Source organism: Haemaphysalis longicornis, unplaced genomic scaffold (assembly GCF_048455015.1).
Source record: "Haemaphysalis longicornis isolate Haplotype H1 unplaced genomic scaffold, Haemaphysalis longicornis Haplotype H1 scaffold_3, whole genome shotgun sequence".
In the NCBI taxonomy this organism is placed as follows: domain Eukaryota; kingdom Metazoa; phylum Arthropoda; class Arachnida; order Ixodida; family Ixodidae; genus Haemaphysalis; species Haemaphysalis longicornis.
This window is the reverse complement of record NW_027526335.1, coordinates 172,615,434-172,633,023: the sequence shown is the minus strand read 5'-3', so window position 1 is coordinate 172,633,023 and position 17,590 is coordinate 172,615,434.

Below are 17,590 nucleotides of genomic sequence, written 5' to 3'. Positions count from 1 at the left end.
GACACTCACGCCTCCTGCTGCCTGCTGGAGCGATTCGTAACGTGTACTGAAAAAACACCGAGACACTCGTTTCCGCCTTGCGCTATACAGATATATATATATATATATATATATATATATATATATATATATATATATATATACATATATATATATATATATATATATATAGAGAGAGAGAGAGAGAGAGATCACTTTATTTTCCAAGCAAGTTGGCTAGGAACGCATGGTGGCTGCCGGCCGAATGCTGGCGGCGACGGTAGCAGCTCGGTCAACCAGAAATAGCTGGGTCCGCGGTTGCGAGCTGCCCAGCGCGTCCTCCCACTGCCCGACGCTGGAGAGGGGGGTAGTGGGTTAAGAGGGCAGGCCCACATGGCGTGGATTAGTGTGTACAGGGAGTCACAGAGGGGACAGTTGGGTGAACGGAACTGCGAGGGATAGATCTTGCGGAGGAGGGACAGACTGGCGAGGGAGTTTGTCAGAAGGAGTCGCCATAGACGCTACTGGTCGTCGGTGAGGGTATAGTGCCTAGAATATACTGGCCAGTGTGCGGAGCGCGCGCATTCTCTACGGGAGAGGGTGACCCCGCCGGCGATGACTGCGCGCAGAAGCCGCAAGGGGCGCTGCTCGGCGAGAGGGTGCATGAAAGCCGCCAAGTTCCTCTGTCGCGGCGGCGTATTCGGCAGCCCACGCTTTGGTCGGCGGCGTGTGAGCACTGCCGAAGTAAACAGGTAGTCCTTTTTCAGAAACTGTTCGCCCATCCTTACAGTAAATAAGCTAACCATCGCCTGGCTATCTTGTGATTTCATCCAGAAACCCAAATTTAAGCTCTCCTAAGGCAGTATATTGTATATGCCGACTGAGCGCGAAATTTAATTTGAATGGTTTATTAATAAAATATTCTGAACCTGCGGGGAGCTAAATTTTTTAGAAAAAGTGGCACTTACAGCAAATGAGATGGATACCGAACATCACAAAAATATTTTAATAATAAAACATAGTTCACTGGTAAACAGGTAACAGAATTACATTTTTGCAGGCAATATACATATTTATAACAGAAAAAACACATTCTTATTGCATGCGGCTCTTTTGCTCTTAAATTACTAAATAAATAAACAAAATTTTCCATACCTTACGCGCGTTTCGCTGAAATCCAACCTTGAAATGGGGCATGTGTACGTATTACCATGCTTTCTGTTTTTATTCGTGTTTTAAGAATAGATAAAAAGTTCTGCATGTTTCTACAAGCGTTTCCGTTTCACTCGCTGGTTTTTTGATGATATCCTCATCATTGACGCTTTTAAGATCTCGGTCCCCGCGCTGAGCAGCGACAAATCACTGAGGCAGCTGTCAGTCACCACTGATCAAAGCGGTTTTTGATCGATTTCAGCTGGCTGAATGACCTTCGCCAGTGAAATTCGTTACCGACAAGCACAAAAAAATGTAGCAGCAACATATAAACATCTGGGAATGAACCTTCAAATTTTTCACGGATTAGAAGTTTCGCCATGTCTGTCACAGAAGAGCAGCCTTCGTTGCTCGCATATGAAATAAATTGCCCAAACTTATCGGAAAATATGTGCCAGCCAGACTCGGACGGATACTTTTAGCAACGTCCAGTGCCTGCAGGCTCCTCGGAACTGGTGAAAAGCAGTTCCAATCTTTAATAACAGCAAACTGCGAGGATACTTTGGTGTACGACCATTGAACGAAATTGCTACAATGATTGAAGTAACGTATTACACACACACATAAAACGTGTACACGCAACTAGCAAGTGAAGGCGGGCCTGGATGCGTTACATCAATAAGAACGCCGCCAGAAGACTTGAGAAGTCCTCGAAAAGCTTTCCGCCCGATTGGCCGTGAAAAAATTCTCACTCACTGCACAACACAGCACTGACGAGTACCCCCCTCCCCCCCACCCCGACAGGGGACCGTGTAACGCCCTGCATTTGCACAAAAATACGTAATTGGCGGCACTAACACACTAAATCGTTATTTAGCATGAACAGAGATAATTGCACAGACAAAATACTGAGAAACCAAAAAATAAAAAATAGAAATTGTACAAAAATTTACAGAGGAGAAATATGCATCTGAACTCTGGCCTGAACTAGAAAAGCTCAAAAAGGATGATGCGAATACGCATTAAAAATAGCGAGAATGACCCAAAAGTTATGCCTTGCATTTCCACAAAAATGCATAATTGGTAGAAGCAACACATTTAATTGTTATATTGGCGTCAATAATTTTTGTAAAGACAAAATTTCAAGAAACCAAAATACACCACAATAGAAAAAAATCAACTACACTTTTTCTACGACCTCAGGGGTCGTCTACTTGGGAAAATAAATCCAAAAATTAAGAGGGGGGGGGGGGCAGGACATCCCGACCCACACTCTGAATCCGAACGAAAAATCAAACCACCGCCACTGCGGAGTCCTTCCATAATCAGAGAATTCCATACCGTATAAGTATTTAATTGGGCGTTGTTTACGCTATCATGAAAACATAATATAGCATAGAAACCTCTGCGTTACCTTATTTCCAGTTTTTTTTTTCTTTTTCAGCGCAACAGGTTTCAAACAGAAACTGCTCTCTGTGCGCTATGCGCGTTCCGAAATTGTTGAACCGCAGCTGCTCAAATCCCAGTCCGGCTGCTATCGGTGTCCATCAGCTCTTCGCGTTACGCGATGCATGGTTCTGGGCGATTGCAACGTTTTCCTCTCAGACTGATGAACTGTGAGCTGACTTATAGTACACTATGCAACAAACAGCCCTTTCGAAGCATTCATTTTGTAATAGATAATCTCTGTTTTAATAGGGAAATAAGCAGGAGGCCTAAAATTTTTTTGAAACACTGTCTGCCAACCGTGCTCCCTAAGCACAAAAAGCCCGGTTCATTTGAACCCCCACCATGGATAATCCGCTTTTCATCGTGTGACTATGAAGGCCAGGGACTCCCGTCTAGCCGATAGAGATAATCCTAGACATGCAGACAAAGGTTGTCAATGTCACGTTGCGGCTCGCTGCACCTTTGTTAACTTAGGTCGAAGTGACGGCGAAGCTGCCGTGGCTTCGGCGGTAGTCTTTCTAGTTTCCGGGGGTAATTACCGCATTAGAGCTTGCAAAGCGCGGGTATAGGCACATCGCGGGTGCGTCCTGGTCAGCGGTGTTACGGTCGCTGCGACGTCATTCGTTGGCCCAAAGATGAATGAAAGGGGCGCCGCCGCGTTCGGAGAAGTTAGAGAGCACGCAGTGAAGTTCACAGTCGTTATGGGCCTTGAGTGTCGCCAAGGTGACGGATATGTGACGAGGGACTGACAGCTCCTTTTATAATGCACGCGCCATGTTGACAAAGGCGGAACAGTATTTTAAAGAGGGGAATAGTTTGGCCGCGCTTTAAAGAGGCCGCCCGAAGGTCGGTTCTTAACATCACACTGAGCTATCTGGTAAGTAGGTTAGTTGAATCACGAGGAAACGTTTGGAATTGGTTAACGTGTAATAAATCGTGGTTTATATTGTTGGTCAGGCCCTTCGTGAAAAAACAATTTAAAGTAAACGATATAACAATGTTTTTAATTTACTGCCTGGTGAAGCACAATAGCTGCTTTGAGATTTCGAACGCCAATATTATTGTCATTACGACAGGAGTTCTGAAATATAATGCATGTTCTGTGTAGTTATTTAATGCCGTAATAGGGGAATTGTAGGTTGTTAATTATGTCTTCGGCAACGACCGTCCTTTGGAGACATTTACAAATATTCATGTACATTTTAAACAAATCGAAGGTGTCGCTTTAAATGTATTTCACCTCTGATATTGCCGAACATGTTATCTTATCTCTTTTGATTGAGAGAGGGTCGCAAATTAACGTCACCAGCCCAGAATAATCAGCGCAGCGCAGCAATTAAGGCACTTCTGAATCTCAAACGTTGCTTTAGTGTCCGGTTATTTGCTTGACATACTTGTCATTACTATTTTGTTTTCACTTCATCGCTGGCAGAATGCAGGCCATGCGGTAAGAGGTTTCAAACTTCCTGTGATATTTCTACTCTCAGATGCAAAGTAAATAAAAAATCGGTTGGGTGGTTACTGACAAGTTAAGTTTTTTGAGGGCGGGAGGAGACGGCGGAGTTTACGCCACCCATTTATCTACATTGGGTTTTAAAAAATGCGCGCATTCTAAACGCACTCGCGTAATTCTTATATAGCATGGCGTTTTGTAACGAACGCTCCAAATACACGGAAAAATTCCCCCGCATTTCCCTGAGGGGGAGAATGTGAAAGTGCGAATGCACGGTTGTCGGCCCGCTTGCGGCGCTTGCGCTCGGCCCCCGCAGCCCACCGCCTCGCCGCCTTCTCTTCCATCTCTTCCATCGGGTTTGTAGTATCACGTGTACACCACGCAGTTATCAAGCCGCTATAACGCCGCTGAGTCGCCAACGCACGCCGCTGACGACGTAGTTTGAATGCGTTAAAGATATAAGGCGCGTCAACACTGATATCACCGTCGCGTCCGGGACCTCTTGGTACGAGAGCAGTCGATCGCGGGCCGACCGAGCACCATGGTAGGGAGCAGGAGCGAGCCGAGCACGGCTGTTAGCCTGCGCGGTTAGTCTGCTAAGGATTACATGTTCTAGCACCATGGCAATACACGAAGTGAGAGATATGAAGTGGAGGTGTTAGAGGAGGTTTGCCTGACTTAATAATTTAGGTTATGGAGGCATGTTTCTATGCTGAGCGAAGGGTGCCTTGAGTCCACTAATATTAAAGTAAGCAGTTAGAGCCGTAAGCGAAGGACCGTCTATGTTGCGAACAAGTTTGTTGGTCACGCCATCTGCACCGGGTGCGGATCCTGGCCGGGTGCGGATCCGGGGTGAGGATCCTTGATCTAGAAGGTGTCTTAAGAGGTACCAAGTGCGTTTCTTGCCTAGGGTGCCTTTAATGCTGTCACAGATCTCAAACCATCGGCAACAGCCGAGTATCTGAGAATGTCCGCTTCTAGACGAGCTACTCCAAGCCGAAGTTTCCTATCATGTTTTTGCTTCCGTCATCGGCGCTGTACGCCGCAGTACGCTGCTCGAAGATGTTGTAGGTGTGGGTTGACCGTTTGCGCTAGTATGCATCGACCAAGGGGAGTACTGGTTTGTCGGACATCAGCTACCATTTGTTGGACCCAGCGCTCGAGGCCTACCGGTGAGATTTCTGGGTCGCCACGACCACGGCGCACATCTCGGAATTTGTCCCAGTTGGGTAAGTGGGTCCTGCGGAGACGAGTATGAGCGTGTTTCTGTACTTCGAAGACAAGAGACTTTTACAGCAAAGCTGTATACTTCTACCCCCAACGGTTTCATCTAGTACGTTGGCAAATACGCCAAGGCGCCACGAATACACTTATACACTGAACGCTTCGCCTCTCACCAGGTTTCACGTTAGTGGAGATGGCCTGGGATTTTTCTACTCGAGTCTCATGGTTGGCCTCACCATTCGCTGAATTCGGGCATTTGGCGCACTGATTGATCGATCTGGAGCATTGTGGTTAAACCCACGAGCGGCGAATTTTTAGAGTGTTATACGTGCTATGAAAAAAAATGTCATTTAAGAATAATTACGCTGAAGAGGCCTATATAAGCAGCAAAAGATTTAGAAATATACGCAAGATGGAGTTCAAAACAAAGAATACGTATTGAAAGAGAAAAAACAGAATAATTAGAAGGCATCCGAACTGGCTTCAAATCGCTCTGCACGAAAATCTCGCACACCGCGGAAATATCTCCCCTACGCCAAGTAAATTGTGTCTATATCGAGATACCAGGTGGCGAACACATGCTCGCTACCAGTCTCCCTGTCATCTGTCGATTTTCGCGGCGTCGCGAAAGCCAACGATCATTGGGCAGTGGCTAGGCCTAGTTCGACCGGGGAGGGTGCGGCGGGGTCGTCTCCGCCACCACTGCGAACTCTCAAGACGGTGACCCCACCAGCTACGGATGCTCCGGCTGCACCCGGACAAAGCTGTGATGCTGTTGGCACGACACCAACATCTGAAGCACATTAATCAGTGAGTGAGTCGGTTTCGGAGCCTGCCGTGCCAATGAAGACTCAACCCGCTCTTCGCGATGAAACCCAGGCCATATCGCACCTTCAGGTGAACAACCACACTAGGTCAGTCAACAAGACGCAAGACAAGACCTGTCTTCAACCAATTGCGTCGGCCATGAGCAGCCCACAGGAGATTCGGTAAAGAAATCACCACCTCATGGTTCCCACGGGAAGAGTTTTTGCCTAAACATCGACCACCCAGTCGATTTTACACCTGAATCAGTCCGGTACAAGGCCACGATTATGGCTTTGACACCAAAAAGCCTTGTAACCATTCCGAACCGAATCCTACAAGCAAACTTGGGTTTCTGCCTCGGCACCAAAGGCTTTTGCGGCTTAGCTGCTCGCCCTAAGTCAAACACCATTGCTGTGTGGCTCCCGACATTGGCTGCAGTGGATCGCCTGCAAACGCTCAAGTGCATAATGATCGCACCTGAAGACGTGGTTCCCGTGCAAGTGTACCTAGTTGAAAGGTCTGACTTGCAACGTTACGTTGTGTACAATGCGGACTGCAACGAAGATCAGGTGGTGCTCCAGCGTAGGCTTCACTGCCCTACACACCGCATTATAGAAGCGCTCTAGATGGTACAAAAGGGCTCCTGCCTGGTAACGCTCCAAGGACCTGCGACACCCCCGCCTGCTTGTACTACTACGGCTGCATTTTACGACATCAACCCTACAAGCCTAGTGTTGTGTACTGCTACAAGTGCTTTCCACCTGCTTATATGCAGGACTCCTGCCGTTCCTCATGCCAGGATGCGGAAATGGCTGAGATCCAATGGTGTTATGAGTGTGGCCTCTGCCAAAGTAACGACCACCGCATTACTTCGCCTACGTGCCCGAGGAAGCGAAAGGCTACCGCGACATTATGTCATCGACAAAACCACAGGCTCAAAGTGAACGTAAACACATTCGCCGTACCTAGAACCAACCATTTTTCGGTTCTCCAGTGGAATGAAGAAGACTGGCCAGACCTCCATGATTTGCGTTCTGTACCTGAAGAGTCACTACTGACACAGTGACTCTGCGCGCTGAGGAGGTCGCTGCTGCCAAAAGAATTACCTGGAGCATACACCTATTCCATAACCTGGTGAAGTCCGCACGGCTGCTGTTGTTGAGCAAATCGCGAACCTCTAAGAAGAGGTCACTAACCTCCGGTGGCACCGAGAGCTACGTTTACACCGCAAATGAACAGACCAACGCACAGACCTCTCTGCAACACCCTCATCTATGATGTGCCAGCCGTCCCTGTATTTCGGACCCCAAACGTCGCCAGTGATTCCCGAAAACTCCACCTCGTCACTCTTGCGTTTTGGGGTGAACCACCTATCCGATCCTATAGCGCTTGGACTCCTAATCAACCTGGCGACTCCACCTGTATCCAGCGTCTTGCAGTAGAACTGCAGGGGCCTGTCATCAAAGACTGGTGAGCTAAAGACTCGTATCCTCAGCAACAAGCTGAACGTCTGGGCTATGCTTCTTCAAGAAACAAACGCTTTGCCTGCTATTTCGAATTTCAGTGGCCATGTGTCCTTATTTATGGTCGATCACCCTTTGGAAGCTGTGGCGCCTCCGGGGAAGCCGGCCGTGTATGTAGTGGCGAGTTACCCGCAAATTCAACTCACCATGAAACAGTAGTGCAACACGTATCATGAGGTAGTAGCAGTCGCATTCCATTTTAAATGGGCAACAGTGATTGCCGCTTCTTTCTACGTGCGGCCAGCAGGTGGCTCATCCTCACGCATTAATTTGGGCTGGCTATTGGCAATCCGCCAGCAATATCCAGGATGCTTGGTTTTGGTGTGTGGGGACTTCAATTTGCCTCATTCTGATTGGGGTACCCCGTATCAAGTCCGCGGGACAGGCGTGTGCGGGACGCGTTTGCGGACACGTCCTTCGTGCTGCTTAACCATCCCGGCTCACCGGCACGTGTGGTGCAGTATTCTCGCGTGGCATCGTATGCACCGGACCTTACCTTGTGGTTGGGGCCAGGCACCCCTTTATTGCACCTGGAGCCCGATTGCTAAGGCAAAGATCACCACCCAATCATCATAGGACTCGACCTCTCGCGGACCCACCCACAGCGTCGCAAGGACTGTGTCGTGAGTTGGGACAGCTTTCGGTCTAGGCTGGCTGCCCAGTCTGTGGAGGCGGCAAGATACCTTGTCGACAGGATGCGAAATGAGCTCAATTGTGGGACCACTGCCACATGGGTGGACGGGGATTGGCCTCCATCGGATATCTGCCTCCTCAATCTTTGGCTGCTCCCAGGCAAGCAGATCTTGCAGCTTCTCGTAATCCTGCTTCCCCACACGCCCGCGCGCGCTTGGAGTTCCTTACAGGAAAGAGACGTCGATACGAAAAAGGACCTGTCGCGTCATCAGTGGCACTCTTGGTGTGAGAAGTTTTCCTCGGAGACCTCGAATGCCTCATTCTGGTGAACAAACCGGGTAATGGAACGTGGACGGCGACCTCCGAATCAGGCTGCTCACTCTTGCTGTGCCGCTAGGCTTGGTCCCGAAGATTTCGCCAAGGAAGTGGCCAGAGCGTTTGTTGTGTTCAATGATGTCCCACCTGTCCGAAATCTCCTGCCTTGCTCAAAGTTCCTCCCTGCACATGTCGACAAGATTCTATTGCCCTCTGACGTGGAGAGTATTGGCACGGCTTTTAAGATGGCAGAATTCCCTGCGGCAATAGACTGTGCTAAGCGGAAAACGGCGCGTGGTCTAGGCGCTTTACCCTACCAAGCCTTCAAAAATTAAACAATGATGTGCTCGCTCAGCTCCTTGATTCAATCAATGAGGCATGGCTTAGTGGCGTCCTTCCTGCGAGGTGGAAAGCAGCGCATGTCATTCCTATACCGAAACCTTGCAAGCCAGCGATGGTACTAGAAACCCTTCGGCCAATATCACTTACGGCGACGATTTGCAAGGTTGCAGAGAAAATGCTCGCCACTCGCTTGTCGTGCTGGTTTCCACGGCACGGGTATTACCACCCTGCGCAAATCGGCTTTCGCCCATTACTTGGCACGGAGGACGGGCTTAGTGTTTTAGCAGCGTAAACATTGGCGTCAACCCGCAGTCATGGTGTACGAACCATCCTGACAATAGACATCCAGAAAGCGTATGACAACATCAGTCACGCTGCCATCCTAGACTCAATTGATAGACTCCACCTTCCCATGCGGGTGCGGCAGTTCATCCAGTCATTTCTTCAAGACAAGACATTTGTCAGTCTCCTTCACGGAGAAGGTGTTGGTCACTTTGTTGCTGTACGTTGTGTGCCCCAAGGATCGGTATTGGCTCCGACCTTGTTTAATATGGCCTTAGTTCCACTGGCATGGCGCATTCACGATGTGCCGGATGTTGAATGTCTCATTTACGCCGATGACATCACCGTGTGGAGCACTCACCATAAACTGGAAACTCAAGCGAGTTGCCTGCAATCAGACCTAGATGTCACCGCAGCCCTTGCCTCTTCAGTGGGCCTTCAGCTTTCAAAAAATAAAACAACATAGACATCTGTTGCAAACCGCTGCGGCCGCCGAAGGCTGGCTGCTTGTTCCATGCGCCTTCAACTGGCTGGGAAACCCCCGCAAGAGAGCCCAACAATCAAAGTCCTGGGGTAGGTGATACACCAGTCAAGAACGGGCACAGCTTGACTAGCTACGGCTAAACACCAAGCTGCTCAAACACTAGCACTAGTACGCCGTATCGCTCCCAAAGTTGTTGGAGCCAGCTCACACGTGATGCGACAAATAGTGAGAGCAGTGCTACAACCGCGCTTGGTCTAGTCTGTTCAGTTCCAGCATTTGGCGGCAGCGCAGTGGGATCGACTGGAAGCAATTAACCGATAGGCTATGAGAGCAATTACTGCGCTCCATCATCCCTATAGTTGCTATGCAGGAACATGCCCAAGTGAACACCTTGGATGAACTTGTTCATCAACGTCGGATAGCTCGAGAACGGAAGGCTTCATTTTGTGATTCTGAACGAGCACTCATAGCTTACGCAGTCTCGCATACGCTGCCAGAACTGACACAGCGAGTACTTCCCCCGTGGCAGTTCGTGCAAGTGAGCGGCAACAAACCAACTGACCGTCGTCGCCCACAGTCGAACAATTCGGCGACTGTCCTTCACCAACGCATCACCGACATGGATAGCCACCTTCCCCTCGGCTCCACCATATTATGTACAGGTCCCATTATTGAAGACACTGTGATTGCCACTGCCATTCATTGCACTAGCCACCCAGCCGCCAGTAAGACATACAGATTTAAGATCCCGGAACCTCCAGCATCATTCTGTGGGGAACTTGTAGCCATTAGAGAAGCTCTGCTTGCTGTATCCGAAATCACTTTGCAGCCCGGTACGTGCATCGTAATTGACACTGATGCCCTTGAAGCAGTCCGCTCACTACGGCTAGCCGTAGTCCTATGCTGTGCCAGACTATTCAGCACCTTGCGGCACAAATAGCTCGGAAGATTCTGATTGAATGGGTTCCGCGTGGCCTACTGATGGCCCACTGCAAGGCAGATGCAGCAGCCAGACTAGCAGCCTGCATTATATCTCCGTCGTCCCCGTTAGAGCTGGATGATGCGACTATGCTGCTGACTAGACAGGAACACCTCCGGTGCCGCACACGTACTATAATCCGCCATGTGCTGCCCCTCTCCCTTCCGGGAATCACCCGTACGGAGGAGGTTGCGCTTAGGAGGATCCGGTTGGTGGTAGCCTCAACTCCTGCTGTGACCCGCCAATGCCCTCACTTACAAGACTGTTTTTCAAGCCCCGGTTGCCCAGTTTGCCACCGTAGCGATGCCGTAGCCGACATACACCACTTGCTGTGGTCTTGCCTCGCTTTGCGTCCTACGCGACCGCGACGTCTTGCGGCGACGGGCTTCCACGTCGACGGCGCATCTGCATACAAAGCATGGGTATATGGGCTCCATCATCGTTCTCTCCTAGAATTTATACGCGAAGCGATAATGTTCAAGTGCATCTAATCAACTTTCGTCGTCATCAATTCATACCCCTTATCCATTTCCTGTGGCAAAATAAACGCTCTAAAAAAGGGATATATTAGGTGCCGTTCCACTCTATGAAGGTGGGTGACCAGCCGAGCTGTATGTGGTTCCCTTGACTGGGGCGCAGTACAACTAATGTACGAATAAAATCACTTTCTTCTTTGTAATTTGTGAATATATATACTTGAAGTTAATGAGCGGAATAAAATCCTGATGGACGGGAGTATCATTCAAGCGTACAAATAAGGCGCTGGTCGTTTACTGACCGCAAAAGCGGATGCATTCAATACAGATCGCAATTTCACAATATTTACATCTTTACATTGTACTACCTAAATGAAAATGAAAATATAACTGGGGTTAATGTTAGAGTCAGACTATCAGCTAATTGTAACGTTGTTTGTTTTAAAGTATGTTCGATAACACAAGAGTTACAGCCGCTCGCTGTAACTATGTTCCCGCCTGGTGGATGGCTGTGTATTGAGAGCCGACGGGAATTATGCATCGTTTATAACTTCACTATGAACTAACTAATAGTGTTACGTAACTGTAACAGCGTAATCTTACAATAGCCCAAGCGAATAATTTCTTTACAACTGATTTTGGCTTAGTTTTGAGGGAACAGGGGTTATATGCGTTTTCTGTAGGCGAACTCCATATGCTCCAGTATTGACATCAGCCGGGAATTCTCTCACGTTTAGAATAACAATGTGAACCAATTACGAAAAGTAAATAAAGGCAAGCTCGGTGTATTATTAAGGTCTTCCTAGCGGCCAATGACAGTATGAGTTTTTTACGACAAGTACACTACGTTGAGAACTACAGAGCATTCACGAGGAATTTGGAGTTGGCGTCAACTTTGTCGAAGAGACTTCCTGTGGACGCACGCAGTTCTACTGAGAACCTAGCCATAAAAGCTCCACTGTAATAAACGAAACACGGAAATCTTTCCTTCGCAAGGTACATTGCGGCCGTTTTCGTGGTGGTCTAATTCAACGAAGCGATAATACCCAGGCGCGAAGCGTGCTGAGGCATATGTATTGTTCAGCGAGTTGCCCTAATGAGGTGCACAAGTTCGTCATCTGGTCATCATCAGGGCTCGTACAATTGCTTGGCCACCCCGTACTTCTGTCCTTGAAAGTTGAAATGACACATTTTAACGAATTCCAAGGCGATTCAAGCTTAGGTGATGGACTTTTAAAATGCTCATTTGCGATGCTCACCAGTGACTTCGGCGAGGGAAGGGACTGAAAAAAATTCCTGACAAATTAGTTTAACAAAGCATTCATCGTGCATTTATCCATAGTCCGTGGTAGAAGCATATTGAGTAACACTGATACACTCAAATACAATTAAATGTAGTCCAAATCGTATAAACAATTCATTCCTTTTACAGCTAAGATTAATGAATCTACGACGACAGGTGAACACTGTTAGGCTGATAACAAGTCCGCCACAGAGGCTAAGTGCGTAAGGGGTTGTGCGGCCGTGTTTTCCGACGCGGAATCGGTCCCGGCCGCCGAACGTGGTCGGAACCTATTACAGTGGCTACTTTCCACATGAAGTGGAAGACAGAAAAAGCCCGAGTGAAGAGACTGCAGCGTGGGAAGAAGATCCCTGAGTGGTCTAAATTAGTCAGTGGCTCTCCACTGCGGCACGTACCATAAGCGAAACGTAGTTTTTGTGCTCAAAACTGCAATAGCATTACTGACATGAAAATAATTTCCAAAGGATTAGCGCTTGTTTGGCTGCAGAGAATGTATTTCGTTTATATACACCGTATATTTTTACCCCTTCAAACGGAATGTTTTGGAGGATCTTGTACGCGAGCGGGGCAGCCCAGTAGATTACACAAACAAAAACCCAGTCTGCTTCTAACGATAGACAAAAACACTCGCTAGTGCACGGGAATAACAAAAATGAGCTTAGACAATGCACACCAAAATAAGACCTTTCAAACGTCAAGTAAGAATCGCCAAACGTAAAGGAAAAGCGAATAAGACTAATGACATTCCAAATATAATTTCCGCTTGCAACGTATTTGTGGACAAAGGTTTAACGTCTTCGGGCAAAGACAAATAGGAGATCATTAATAGCCAGAAGGTTATTTTAGGGTCGCAGCATGAGTTTCTGACACAGAGTTAAAACCTACGGTTGTGATGTAACATTACTTCCTCTGAACCTGAAGTGCGTGATTTAAACTCGTAATGCGGAAGACGGGCATGATATTCAGGTTATTTATGCGAAAGAAGATCATTTGCTCCTGATAATGGGTGTCCTGGGGATAGTCTTGAGCATAAACATGTTTGCATGTGGTGAAGTACAGTGCGTCTTTCCCAACGATGGTGTCATACGGGAACACACTTTGTTGATGCAAGAGTGTCGAGAAATTTGGGTGTTTTTTCTTTTTAACCATAAGTGTAAAAAACATCGGAAATTTCTCTTAGTAGTAAAATATCCTCATTATATGCTTAGCGGCAAAGCTTATACAACTGTTTAATTACAATACTTTAAGGACAATTTGGCGGACCAAAACACCCCCCCCCCCTTTGTCTGCCATCGGGAGTGGAATCATGATCGCTCTCCGCACATAGCTCCTCAGGCCAGTGGAAAGGGAAATAAGTGGCATCTGTTTGTTTGCGTTTGTTTTGCATTTCGTTTACTGCACGATAACGTGCAGGATACTCACAGAACTGATTCGCCTGTTCTTACGTGATGTGAGAGCAGGTCCACGCTTCCAATATGCTTTTAAAAAAAACAGACAGGAAAAGAAAAACGGCGGTAGTTATCTTTGAAAGGTCGTAACAGGAACCGGAAAACGCCGAACGTCCTGTTTTCTTTTTTTCGATCGTGTTTATCCCAGGAAGAGTCGAAATGACGCCTGGCTGCGACAATAACGGCTTCTTGTTTCTAGAAATTTGGGCGTGGTACGTGTGAGGCAGGGGGAGCGCTGGGAGGTGTGTACTCGTTGTATTCCTTTGGACTGCTCAGAACTTCGCCCAGCCAACTACTCTCAAAATTCGCTGAACAGATAAGCAGAAAACAGGCGTCGTATCACCAATAAGAAAATTAGGACGGTAGTTCCAGCTGTTGATAGAAAAGGTTACAACACAGACTATGATCACAAGGATTATACGAGACGTGCAAGCAGAATCACCGACGCACACACATTTCTCGGTGATGTAGACATTGATGAGGGGCAGGTCTCTCATCTTACCATCGTCTCGCTTCAGCAGTTGTATCCTAATCTGCCTTATCCAGTTTTTACTGCAGAATCGAGAGTCGAATCTCCATTGCACACCTTGCGAAGTGCAGTGGCGTGTCATTCTACTCGTGGATCTAATCGCACCTCATTGTTACACTTCAGACAACCGTTCTTCCTACACATTGGTGGAGGAATGGTTGACCACCAGTGCATCTCTGGGGGACCTTTCAACACTTTCTATGACTTTTTTAAAGATAATAAATGGTTTAAAAACGTAGTCGCCCAACTCTACCAAAACTTAGATTACGGGGTCGCAAAGTACCTCAGCCAGAAACAATTTTTCTCTAGAGTTCCTCGACCGCTGGAAGTACGTAATTACGGTGGTGTTGCGGCTATTGGCCGGCTTTCCTTCAGTTGCTGCAATGAATGCGTTCGACAGCCTCTTTAGAAAAAAAGCCGCAAAGGCAAAACAGAAACGAGAGACGCATGTGCTGCAACGAGAAAATCACGCAGGGCCGCTCAGTGCTGGCGATAACTAGTGCCATCAGAGTGCTTCCAGACGTAAAACAAAGAGTGCACACGTTCATTGAAAGTGTTGCAGAGTTCTTTAAAAGAGTAGTTGTAGTGCCGGTTATCTTTTCGCGCCGTGGTCGCGGTTAGGGTCGAGTGATATTGTGGATAGGAATGATCTAAGGCAATGCACGGCGATGCGCCCATACGCGATTATAAAATTTCTCTTGGGGCGAGGAACGCAACGTACCCATAGCCTCTTCGAGGACAACGTGAAAACTGGTGAAACAATCTATTTCATGGAACGTTCGTACAGTAGAACTACTTTTAAACAGCTATGGATACTTCCGACCTACGGTGGTACTTCTCGACCGGACGGTATTGCCAAGAAAATAAGTGGGGCAGCGACACGCAGCATCATGCTGGAGCACCTTCGAAGAAGACGAAGTAGCGGCAGCAAACAAAGCCGCTCCATAACAGTTCCACTGTTGTTTTTTCCCCGGTTGCTTCGGTCCCAGGCGTTTGTCACAGAGATCTTGTGCGCGCCTTTCACTCCTTTGTTGCGGCGACAGGCCGGCTGCCCTTCTAACGGCTATTTCTTGATTAGTGATTTTTCCGGACTGTTCAGCTATACCCCGAGATTTCTTATTTCTTGTCTCAATCTTTTTCTCTTAGTCTATTTTTTATCTCTAAACTAAACCATGTCGCAGCCAAATCACTACGGGCAGCATCTCGGTCAATCCCCCGCGTGGCTTTGCGCCATGATTCAAGGGTCTAACCAACCGAGATGTCACGGCCACCCAGCGAATACATCCCCGTGCCATGAGCTATGGTTGGATTATTACGTGCAGAGTATTTTAGGGGGTTGCCTTGTAGTCGTAGATCGCCCCACGGCGTACCGTATTTGCACCGTCCAACACAAGCTCGAAAAAACAAGGGGTTTAGATATTCATAGCCGCTCGAAACTCATGAACCACTGGCGCTTCTCATACATCTCCCGTTGTTCAGCGCAAAGAAAACCCAGTTACAATAGAGAAAAATTACATGTAATTAACCGGCAGCCTCGGCATTCATATAGTTATGAATGCTCGTTGGGTTGGTTTTTTTTACGATAGGAAGGGCAACAAAGTACCAAAGGAAGAAAAAACTGACACGTTCCGAAATTCGCAGTACCATGATGGCACCTGTTGGATGAAAAGCAAGCACAAAAAAAAAAACTCCCACTAGTGCTGTTTCAGGCAGGGGCACGGAAGCACAGAGAAAGGGGCAAGTTTGAAATGCGTTGCACAAACGTTGGTTCCAGTTATCAGGAGAGAACGAAGACAGGGCGGCGAAGAGCGTTATGGGTGCAGCAGTGAACGGATAACGGCGCCACGACCCATTATGGCGAATGCGTATCACTGCTCTGCACTTTCGACAGCTTTCCCGTTGACCGGAACGAGTTTACTTTATTTCCTCCTGCTACCGTAAGCCCTGTTTCCGTAAAGCGATTTGTGGTGGCCAGAACTTCGTTCACCATGTAGTCATCTCGTCGGTCATCATCGGCATGTGTACCTCTCTGCTGCTGGCGCCCACCCGATTGTCTCCATCAACAGGGTGCTGTGTCACAAGAAGTAGAACGGAGAATGCTTCCCGGCGCTAGGTGTTCGCGCTAAATCACCCAATTTTACTCAGTAGATTCCATTCAAATGGCCACAATTACCACGACAAAAACGATACTATTTGAATTGTAGGAAATTGGAAAAATGCTACGAAGTTGAAGCCAAGAATGGCTTTTTTGTTGTAAAGAAGCTGCGTTCGAAGAAACAAATGAGAGTGCTCTCGCTTTTCCCTTTAACAAGTCGTAATTCTAGTAAAACATTTATTGGAAAAGGATGACCTCTTGTTCTGAATGGAAAATAAGGGGAGGTGACCGCAATTTCCCCCGTGACAGTTTTAAGACGGAAAAGATGTGTAGCAGTCGGCTGTGCTCGAACATAAAAAGTTCCAAGAGTGCGAAGACGACAGTAAAGCTCCACTGCCCAGCCTTTGCACGAAGCAACTAACGTCATTGGCTTTTTGGCGGGTGTTTATTGCTACTATCTTAATGTGGTTACATATAGGTTCGTTTTAGTAAGAAAACCTTTTTCGCAAAAACACGTTTCTATTACTTGGCAGAAACATGTGATTAACTTAAAAGTTTTAATTATGAGGAACGCTGCTTCATATGAATACACAAGGCTGTATGTGAAACAAGGAGCCGGATATTCTTGCATCCCCAACGCTGTTTTACGTAGCCTTCAGCAGCATCATCATCATCATCATCAGCAGCAGCAGCAGTCTACTGCAGAACAAAGACCTCTGCCATTGGCCTCAGCATCTCTGATCCTGGTATGCTCGAGTCGACACTTCCCTCTCGAATTGTTTTATTTCATCCCACCAATAGATTAATGGCCTTCCTTTTCATCTAGACCCATCTCTGGTATCCACTCTGTTACCCTAATAGTTCACCGGTTGTGGGTTGTCGTCCCGCTATATTGCCTTGTAACGTTTCTACTGATTTATGTGGAAGGATGTTCCTTCTAACTGTATGTACCATTTCGCTTGAAAAGCCTGTTGCCCTCGGCTTCCTTTCCGCCATTATGTAGCATAGGAAGCACCCATAAAAGTCACACATTTCAGAAAACTTCACAGTCACAGTCACTGAGTACATACTTTATTTCGTATTGGGAATTAACCGAAAAATATTTTTCAAACTCGTA